At 40.2% G+C, this 11,509-nt stretch overlaps 1 pseudogene; it reads right to left on the reverse strand.

Annotated features, from left to right (window-relative positions):
* The window catches only part of LOC138638021 (cytochrome P450 2J2-like), a 151,895-nt pseudogene extending 140,670 nt beyond the window's left edge, over positions 1-11,225 (reverse strand).
* Between the last annotated feature and the right edge of the window lie 284 nt (positions 11,226-11,509).

An 11,509-nucleotide genomic window follows, 5' to 3' on the forward strand; every position in this document is an offset into this window, starting at 1 on the left:
GACAACTTGCTGCATCAGCCACGATCAGTGTTTGCACCGTCCAACTCTGTTTAACCCCTTATATGCTGCTGTCAATAGTGACTACATCATTATAAATGGTTAACAGAGTGTGGGGGCTTCCTATTTAATCAAATTGGTGGCCTCAGATCTTAATTTTGTGGTCCTGATGTTTGCCATGGCAATTCATGACCAAATAGCGGCCTTAGAGTCTGATTGCTGTAGTAATCTGTTCAGAAGTTACAGACATTTAGGTGGTAAAAATACACATTTTCATTCCTATCATGCCACTTTGCATTAATTCCTGTAAAGCACTTGAAGAGTTAATAAACTACCTGACTGCAGTTTTCAATATGTCTGGGGGTGCTGTTTTTAAAATGGTATCACGTTTGGGGGTTTCCCAAAATATGAGACCCTTAAAGTCACTTCAAACATGGATAAGTCCCTAAAAAAATAAATTTTGTAAATTTCCTTGAAAAAAATGAAAAATTGCTGCTACATTTTTAATCCTCGTAAAATGCAAACAAAATAAAATAACATTTTACAAATGGTGCTGATGTAAAGCTGACATGTGGGAAATGTTATTTATTAATGGTTTGCTGTGGTATGGCCATCTGGATTAAAGGGATAATCTTTCAAAGTTTGAAAATTGCTAATTTTTTACATTTTTCTCAAATATTTTATATTTTTTATAAATAAACACAAAACATATTGACCTAAATTTACCATTATCATAAAGTATAATGTGTCACGAAAAAACAATCTCAAAATCACTGGGATTTGTTGAAGCATTGCAGAGTTATTACCACATAAAGTGACACTGGACAGATTTCAAAAATTTGGCTCTGTCACTAAGGGGTTAAGGAACAATTGGCGCTTATTTGTCTGCAAAGTTTATCCTCAGAGGAGACGAAGGAAAACGCACACGTCGATCAGTCTGAAACTTTTAATGCAAAAAATCCTTATTTTTACCCCATACAATCTAGGGCAGAGTGTATGGACAAATTTCAGGAGATGATAGAGAAAGATTTGAAATCATTGAAGGACAATCAACAAGAAGGAATAAATAATAATAAAAACAATAATCTTTCGTACAAGCAAAGGAAAGCCCTTCAAGAATTAAAGGGAATGAAAAATATTATTATTAAAAAGAGTGACAAGGGGGGCATGATAATTATCCTGAACACAAATGATTATAGAGACAAAATTTTGGATCTGCTAAAAGATGAAGAAACTTATGAAAATCTAAGTAGCAATCCCTCAAGAAAATATAATAAAGAAATTAATATCATTATAAATGAGGGTTTAAGCTTGGGAGTCCTTAATAAAAAACAGGCTGACTATCTGTATATCCGGCATCCACAATTGCCGATACTCTATGGACTACCCAAAGTACATAAGGGAGATGGACTGCCGGTAATGAGACCGATTGTATCGGGCATGGGATCGATGAATGAGCATCTATGTGAGTGGGTGGACTCAATTCTGCAGCCCCTGGTAGTTAAATTACCCGGATATATCAAAGACTCGAGAGAAGTTTTAAAAACTTTCTCCAGTAAAATTTGGCAAAAGGACTTCTCGTGGTTATGCTGCGATGTGATATCGTTATATACGTGCATACCACATGATTTAGCTATGAAAGCTTTACAACACCATCTGGAGAATTATAGCCAATACACACAGGATCTTATTGACTTTGTATTACAAGTAACTTTCTTTCTGTTGAAACATAATATTTTCTCTTTTGACAATGTGTTGTACAAACAAAAGACAGGTTTTCCTATGGGAGCTAAATACTCCCCATCTTTAGCTAATTTAACCATGGCTTATTGGGAACGCAAATATATTTATTCTGCTGGCAATCCGTTTGCAGATTGTTTGGTCTGGTATGGCAGATACATGGACAACACCCTAATTATTTGGGGGGTGATGTGTCTGCCATACCGGATTTCATCAATTATATTAATACTAATGAGTATGGCATCAGATTTACCCATAAACAGGATAATCATCAAATATCATTTTTGTATTTGGAGCTAATTGGGGTAGTGGATCAGACTATAGTGAGTAAAACGCATATTAAACCCTTAAGTGGGAATACTGTCCTACATGCAAAAAGTAGTCAGCCCAAGCACACGATGAAATCTATACCGGTAGGGGAATATACAAGGTTAAAGAGAAATTGCAGTAGGGAGGCAGAAAGAAATGAAGAATTTGAGGATTTAAATAAGAAATTTAAAAAAATTGGGCTTTAAAAAGGGCACAAAAAATAGTGGATAATAAATTAAGAGAGAACCTTTTGGTGCCAGATAAAATAAATAAATGGGAAAAAGAAAAGAGAAAGAAAAAACCATACATATGTTTTCAATTTAGTTCCCAGATTAAAGATATAAAAAACATAGTTCAAAAGAGATTGCCCATATTATATGAGGATGATGCGCTCTTAAAGATATTAAAAGATGGTATCAATGTGATGGCTAGAAGAGCGCCAACCATTGGGAGTATGATATCCCCAGGTTTATTTGTATCCAAGCCCATATCAAAAACATGGCTGGAATGTAAGGGATTTTTTAAATGTGGCGTTTCTGCTTACAGCACTTGTTTATCTGCCAAGAATAGTAAAACCTTTACAAATGCGGATGAATCAAAAACTTATTATATCAAAGCGTTTATTAATTGCCATACCAAGTGTAGTGTATAAGATTGATTGTACAGTATATAGAAAAAGTCCACCACCAGCACTCGGATAGAGGATGCACGCTCAGGAGTCCAAGTGCTCCTTTTCCTCTTCATATGATTGTACAGTATGTCATGTATCATATATAGGATGCACAACAAGAAAATTAAAAACTAGAGTATCGGTACATTTAAGAGACATAGGCATTAGTAATGCAACTAGTCGCAATGTCTCGGCGGTAGCCAAACACTTTTCTACACATCATGAAGGTGATATCTCCTCAATGTCAATTCAAGGCATAAAGCAGGTAAAAACTCCTCAGCGGGAGGAGATATAAAAAGACGCCTACCTACCAGAGAAGCATTCTGGATTTATAATTTACAAACCAGATATCCATGTGGCCTCAATAGGAAGAACGAAATAATGTATCATTATTGCTAATGCATCATTATTGTTAAAGTTCTCTTGTTTTTGTTCTTATTTTTTAATGGTGTTGTTAAAATATTTTATGTGTTTTTTTAACAATTAGATTATATGTCGCCTGAGTAGTCTTGGGGAGAAATCCCGATCAGGGCCTTTCGGGAGAGTCAGGTGACCATTATAGCTCTTGTGAGTGGCCAGTGAACATTAGAAAAGAACAATCTTGGCCAACACACAGCTATGCAATGACTAAGATCGTATCAGATCGAAACGCGTCGCATTAACTCTTCTTTTTCACCAGTATGCATTCCTGTTTGTGCAAGGAATTATTAAGATGAAGAAACTTTTAAATGGATAAAGAATCACTAATTTTAAGGAGCTGGAACGTCACTTTTTTTTCTACATTCTGCTACTACTCATTGGATGTTGTATGCAGGGAAATATGTGACTGGTGTAATATCAGATGTCTGTAGCCACAGTATACAGTAGTGTAGCTACTGGGGGGCAGAGTGGATGGTTACACTGTGCCCCAAGCTCAGGGGTTCCCACTCAGACCTACACTGCTCTTAATCAGCACGTATAATGTGCATATACAGTTAAGCCCTGTGGTAGATCTCTCTGCACCACCGCACTCTGTTCTGTAGGCCACAGATCGCTTTATGCCTCAGGTCTACAGAGCAACGCATGCTGTCAGAGTCCTGGCGCATTGCCATCATTGCACTGCGCTGGGACTCTGACGTTTGGTGCGGGAATCAGCGCTATGCAGCGCGTTGCCTTGCCGCTAGACTTGTAAAGATCCTGGGTTAGATGAGTATATGATTTTTTTAAAAATTTAAACTTGTGGTGTGATGTGGAGGCATCATAAACAATGGGGGAACCTTATACATAGTGTGAGAAACCCCGAAACTGTGTGGGGCCCTCATACATTTTAGGGACTATTTCAGCAACCACTATATAACTTGTGGACTAATGCAGGGACCATTATACAGCTGGGGCTAATGCACGGGCCATTATCCAGTTTGCAAACTAATGTCGGAGGGCATTATATAGTTTGGGGACTAATTCGGGGGCCATTATACAGTTTGGGAGCTAATGTGTGGGGGTCATTATACAGATTGGGGCTAATGTGGCGGGCATTGTACAGTTTTGGGGCTAATGCTGGGACAATTATACAATTTGGGAACTAATGTGGGGGAGCATTATACTGTATAGTTTGGGAGCTAATGTGGGGACCATTATACAGTTTGGGGACTAATGTGGGGGCCATTATACAATCAGAGGAGCTGTGGAACCATCGTACTGTGTATTGGGGAGCTGCGGAACCATCATACTGTGTATAGTGAAGTTGTGGGCCCATCATACTGTGTATAGTGGAGCTCTGGGACCACCATACTGTGCATAGTGGAGCTGTGCAACCAATGTACTGTGTATAGTGGTGCTGTGAAACCACCGTACTGTGTATTGTGGAGCTGTGGAACCACCGTACTGTTTATAGTGGAGCTGTGGAACCACCGTACTGTGTATAGTGGTGCTGTGAAACCACCGTACTGTGTATTGTGGAGCTGTGGAACCACCGTACTGTTTATAGTGGAGCTGTGGAACCACCGTACTGTGTATAGTGGAGCTGTGGAACCACCGTACTGTGTATAGTGGAGCTGTGGAACCACCGTACTGTGTATAATGGAGCTGTGGAACCACCGTACTGTGTATAGTGGAGCTGTGGAACCACCGTACTGTGTATAGTGGAGCTGTGGAACCACCTTACTGTGTATAGTGGAGCTGTGGAACTACCGTACTGTGTATAATGGAGCTGTGGAACCGCCGTACTGTGTATTGGGGAGCGGTGGAACCACCATACTGTGTATAGTGAAGTTGTGGGCCCATCATACTGTGTATAGTGGAGCTCTGGGCTGGGACCACCGTACTGTGTATAGTGAAGCTCTGGGACCACCATACTGTGCATAGTGGAGCTGTGGAACCACTGTACTGTGTGTAGTGGAGCTGTGGAACCACCGTACTGTGTATAGTGGAGCTGTGGAACCACCGTACTGTGTATAGTGGAGCTGTGGAACCACCGTACTGTGTATAGTGGAGCTGTGGAACCACCGTACTGTGTATAGTGGAGCTGTGGAACCACCGTACTGTGTATAGTGGAGCTGTGGAACCACTGTACTGTGTAGAGGGCAGTGGTGGGAACATCACATTGTGTATAGAGGAACTGTGGGTGTATTAAACTGTATAGTAACATAGTAACATAGTTAGTAAGGCCGAAAAAAGACATTTGTCCATCCAGTTCAGCCTATATTCCATCATAATAAATCCCCAGATCTACATCCTTTTACAGAACCTAATAATTGTATGATACAATATTGTTCTGCTCCAGGAAGACATCCAGGCCTCTCTTGAACCCCTCGACTGAGTTCGCCATCACCACCTCCTCAGGCAAGCAATTCCAGATTCTCACTGCCCTAACAGTAAAGAATCCTCTTCTATGTTGGTGGAAAAACCTTCTCTCCTCCAGACGCAAAGAATGCCCCCTTGTGCCCGTCACCTTCCTTGGTATAAACAGATCCTCAGCGAGATATTTGTATTGTCCCCTTATATACTTATACATGGTTATTAGATCGCCCCTCAGTCGTCTTTTTTCTAGACTAAATAATCCTAATTTCGCTAATCTATCTGGGTATTGTAGTTCTCCCATCCCCTTTATTAATTTTGTTGCCCTCCTTTGTACTCTCTCTAGTTCCATTATATCCTTCCTGAGCACCGGTGCCCAAAACTGGACACAGTACTCCATGTGCGGTCTAACTAGGGATTTGTACAGAGGCAGTATAATGCTCTCATCATGTGTATCCAGACCTCTTTTAATGCACCCCATGATCCTGTTTGCCTTGGCAGCTGCTGCCTGGCACTGGCTGCTCCAGGTAAGTTTATCATTAACTAGGATCCCCAAGTCCTTCTCCCTGTCAGATTTACCCAGTGGTTTCCCGTTCAGTGTGTAATGGTGATATTGATTCCCTCTTCCCATGTGTATAACCTTACATTTATCATTGTTAAACCTCATCTGCCACCTTTATATATATGGGAGCAGTATGTATGGGAGCAGTATGCCCATCAGTAGTATATAGAGTAGTTGTACATTGGGGACTCAGGGAATATTAGTAGATGTTAAGTGGGTACTTAGAAAGCTAATTTGTTATAGGGGCACTCACAGTACAATGGCCATCAAACGTGCACATGGGACATTATTACTTTCTAGGTGAAAAATGTGGACACTGTTTTCTAGTGCATATATATTTTCTAGGGGGTAATTTTACCATCTAGAAGGCACGAAGTTGAATGCATGTTTGCATGCATGTTTGTATGCCTTTGAGAAAGGACCGTTTTTAACGGGTCTGAATTGCTTCAGGCACTAGGGGTACCCCCCCTGTATGTACTGTTTTTACTGATGAAGATGTCTGAATAAAGAAAATTATTTTTTAAGAAAAGGACTCCTGTGCCGGAAAAATTCTTTGTTTCTACATGTGCTTACACGTGGTAGTCAGCCTCTGAATTCCAAGCAAGGATGGTCTCTAGCATATTCTGGTGAGCAATGACATATACAAGTACCTTCATTAGTGTCCTATGATGAAGCTGAAATTTGATTGTAAAAAGATTTCCAATGAGAGGTAGCGGAGTTGGTCCAGGGGGCAGAAAAGCAGCAGATTGACGAAGTTTCATGAACTCAATACTGAAGAGACCCAACAGTAGAACCAGAAGTATCCAAATAACATCCATCCTCTTGGGGTTTACAAATTGATATCTAAAATATGTTGGAAAATATTTAAAGGTAACATAAAATTAATGCATTACTGTTTAAAACTGCAATGTTTTAAAATTAGCATTCCGATTCTAATCCTAAGTGCTACCACTATGGGACTAGGTATAGGATTGGCGATAACTTCCCAATAGTTGGCTGTCTGACCTCTGGAATCCCCACCGATCCTGACTGTGAATAGAGTGGATGTGTGCATGATCAACCAATGCTCCATTCACATGCCACAGATTCAGTGGGGGTTCCAGTGGCCAGACACCCAGCAATAGGCAAATTAACCCTTACTTATGAGTTTGAAACTTTAGATAACCCCTTTTAAACGGGTCATTGAGGGGTAATATTTATATGCCCATAGGTTTCCAGACCTAGAAAACAATAAAAACACCAATGCGGAGGTATTGGGGGGGATACACTGAGACTCCTGTACATGCATCACATAGAATACACTAAGACGGCTGTATATACCGTAATTCGCATAGGATATACTGAGACCTCGCTGTATATATTCTGCACTTCATAGGATACACTGAAACCTTGCTATATATATACAGGTCCTTCTCAAAAAATTAGCATATAGTGTTAAATTTCATTATTTACCATAATGTAATGATTACAATTAAACTTTCATATATTATAGATTCATTATCCACCAACTGAAATTTGTCAGGTCTTTTATTGTTTTAATACTGATGATTTTGGCATACAACTCCTGATAACCCAAAAAACCTGTCTCAATAAATTAGCATATCAAGAAAAGGTTCTCTAAACGACCTATTACCCTAATCTTCTGAATCAACTAATTAACTCTAAACACATGCAAAAGATACCTGAGGCTTTTATAAACTCCCTGCCTGGTTCATTACTCAAAACCCCCATCATGGGTAAAGGCCCCGTCACACACAGCGAGATCGCTAGCGAGATCGCTGCTGAGTCACAAGTTTTGTGACGCAACAGCGATCTCAGTAGCGATCTCGCTATGTGTGACACGTAGCAGCGATCAGGCCCCTGCTGTGAGATCGCTGGTCGTGTCGGAATGGCCTGGGCCATTTTTTGATCGTTGAGGTCCCGCTGGGTAGCACACATCGCTGTGTTTGACACCTTACCAACGACCTCGCTGACAGGACGTCCCATTGAATCATCATGAAATAGCATCGTTCTACAGGTCGCTACAGGTCGCTACAGTTCGCCGCATCGCTGCTGCGTCGTTGGGGAGATCGCACTGTGTGACATCTCACCAGCGACCACATAGCGACGCTTGAGCGATCCCTGACAGGTCGTATCGTTGTCGGAATCGCTCAAGCGTCGCTATGTGTGACAGGGCCTTAAGACTAGCGACCTGACAGATGTCAAGAAGGCCATCATTGACACCCTCAAGCAAGAGGGTAAGACCCAGAAAGAAATTTCTCAACAAATAGGCTGTTCCCAGAGTGCTGTATCAAGGCACCTCAATGGTAAGTCTGTTGGAAGGAAACAATGTGGCAGAAAACCCTGTACAACGAGAAGAAGAGACCGGACCCTGAGGAAGATTGTGGAGAAGGACCGATTCCAGACCTTGGGGAACCTGAGGAAGCAGTGGACCGAGTCTGGTGTGGAAACATCCAGAGCCACCGTGCACAGGCGTGTGCAGGAAATGGGCTACAGGTGCCGCATTCCCCAGGTAAAGCCACTTTTGAACCATAAACAGCGGCAGAGGCGCCTGACCTGGGCTACAGAGAAGCAGCACTGGACTGTTGCTAAGTGGTCCCAAGTACTTTTTTCTGATGAAAGCAAATTTTGCATGTCATTCGGAAATCAAGGTGCCAGAGTCTGGAGGAAGACTGGGGAGAAGGAAATGCCAAAATGCCTGAAGTCCAGTGTCAAGTACCCACAGTCAGTGATGGTGTGGGGTGCCATGTCAGCTGCTGGTGTTGGTCCACTGTGTTTCATCAAGGGCAGGGTCAATGCAGCTAGCTATCAGGAGATTTTGGAGCACTTCATGCTTCCATCGGCTGAAATGCTTTATGGAGATGAAGATTTCATTTTTCAGCACGACCTGGCACCTGCTCACAGTGCCAAAACCACTGGCAAATGGTTTACTGACCATGGTATTACTGTGCTCAATTGGCCTGCCAACTCTCCTGACCTGAACCCCATAGAGAATCTGTGGGATATTGTGAAGAGAAAGTTGAGAGACGCAAGACCCAACACTCTGGATGAGCTTAAGGCCGCTATTGAAGCATCCTGGGCCTCCATAACATCTCAGCAGTGTCCATGCCACGCCATATTGAAGCAGTCATTTCTGCCAAAGGATTCCCGACCAAGTATTGAGTGCATAACTGAACATTATTATTTGTTGGTTTTTTTGTTTGTTATTAAAAAACACTTTTATTTGATTGGATGGGTGAAATATGCTAATTTATTGAGACAGGTTTTTTGGGTTATCAGGAGTTGTATGCCAAAATCATCAGTATTAAAACAATAAAAGACCTGACAAATTTCAGTTGGTGGATAATGAATCTATAATATATGAAAGTTTAATTGTAATCATTACATTATGGTAAATAATGAAATTTAACACTATATGCTAATTTTTTGAGAAGGACCTGTACTGTACCTCATAGGATACACCAAAACACTGCAGTATATACACACATAGAATTGTGTGGAAAGAAAAAAATGGAAAAATCTGCGCTGCCGGTGGATGGTAACAAATCCAGGTACACACTAAAAGATAATGTGCATTTTTTTAAAATTTTGGCTACACATTTCAAAGTACCATACGCCTTCTTCAGGACATAAAACAATATGACAAATGACAGGTTACAGCCATATAAATATACTGGTGACATTTTAAAAAAAATGTGGGGCCAAAAGAAAGTGACATGATGTGTCAAAGATCACCTTGGACACGTTGATATTACAAACAAAGATTAAAGAAGAAATAACGGTAGTAAAAGGTTAAAAAATGTATCACTACACATTACTCAGAAAATGCATTAAAATTAGAAAAATAAAGATATAAATGTGTGACTGTGTATTGTGGTTGTTTTTTTCATTTAAAATAATTATGTGGTGTAGAAATATCAGTGGACATACAGGGCTACAACTCACGAAGTCATGTTTAAACAGGATTAGTGTGAGTGACATGTTGAAGTGCCGCAGAGGAGATTGAGTGATAGATACAGATGAAGAGCCTGATGGAGCGGGTTTATTCACTATAATTTTATTTCTAGTCCTTCTGGTACACTGATATTTCTACACCACATTATAATTATTTTAAAATGAAATAAACAACCACAATACACAGACATATATTCATATCTTTATTTTTCCAATTTTAATGCTTTTTATTTTAGGAGTAATATGCAGTGATACATTTTTTAACCTTTTATTAACATTATTTATTCTTTAATCTTTTTTGCAATATCGAAATGCCCAAGATGAATGTAGACACACTTTTTTGTTTTAATCTCCCCAACATATATGGCTGTAACCTGCCATTTGGTATATGGTTTTTCTGTCCTGAAGAAGCATGGTAATTTGAAATGCATAGACTAAATTAAAAAAATCACACATTGTCTTAGTGTTTATCTGGATTTATTACCATCCAACAGCAACGCAATTTCTTCCACTTTTTCATTTCCACACAATTTTTCTTGGTCCCTGGACCTGCTGCTACTGGGATTATATGCTCATTCATTATATCACCCGAATGCAGTGCGATTCCCGCTGACAGAGATGGAGTCATTAGCATAGTGTCATGGAGAAATGTCATTATTGCATCAGATGCTCTCGCATTGGCTGTGATTCGCTGGTGGGACCCTGGCCTTGCGTAGCATATACACACATCACATTAGATACACTGAGACTACTGTATACATCATATAAAATTCACTGAAATTGGTGTCCACATCATATAGGAAACAGACTCTGCTGTATATACATCACATACAATACACTGAGAGTGCTGTATATACATAACTAGGATAAACTGAAATTGCTTTATATACATCACATGTGATACACTGAGACTGCTGTATACACAAAACATAGTATACACTGAGTCTGCTGTATATACATCATATAGGATTCACTGAGACTGCTGGTAAAAAATCACACAAACTACACTGATACTCACCCAGATCCTGGAGATGGAAGAAAGTTACCAGCTGCAGTTTGGTCAGTGCCCACAGGAGCTGATTCAGCTCAGATAGACTATGATTGCAGAACTGTAATAGCAGGAGCAGAGATGACAAATTCTGATTCAGCGTGAAGTGCTTTGTAGAGCCAAGTAGAGCACAAGTCTTGTGAAGCAGTCCACACCAGGACCCAGATGTGCATAGCTGCAGCAATGTCAAGTGTCATTTACGTGAATCAACTGTGCCAGCGATTGATATCAGAAATATGCAAATAATAGCAAGTGTAAACAAGTCTTCATCTGGCTTAATTATTCAACCTTAGTGCCTAGAGCAGTGTGGCTGTGAATTATTATTATTATTTATTTATATAGCACCATTAATTCCATGGTGCTGTACATGAGAAAGGGGTTACATACATAGTTATAGATATCATTGTGATCATATGATTGTATGCATCTGGTCCACTCTTAATTCTCTGACCAA

Source organism: Ranitomeya imitator, chromosome 5, assembly GCF_032444005.1.
Source record: "Ranitomeya imitator isolate aRanImi1 chromosome 5, aRanImi1.pri, whole genome shotgun sequence".
Taxonomy (NCBI): Eukaryota; Metazoa; Chordata; class Amphibia; order Anura; family Dendrobatidae; genus Ranitomeya; species Ranitomeya imitator.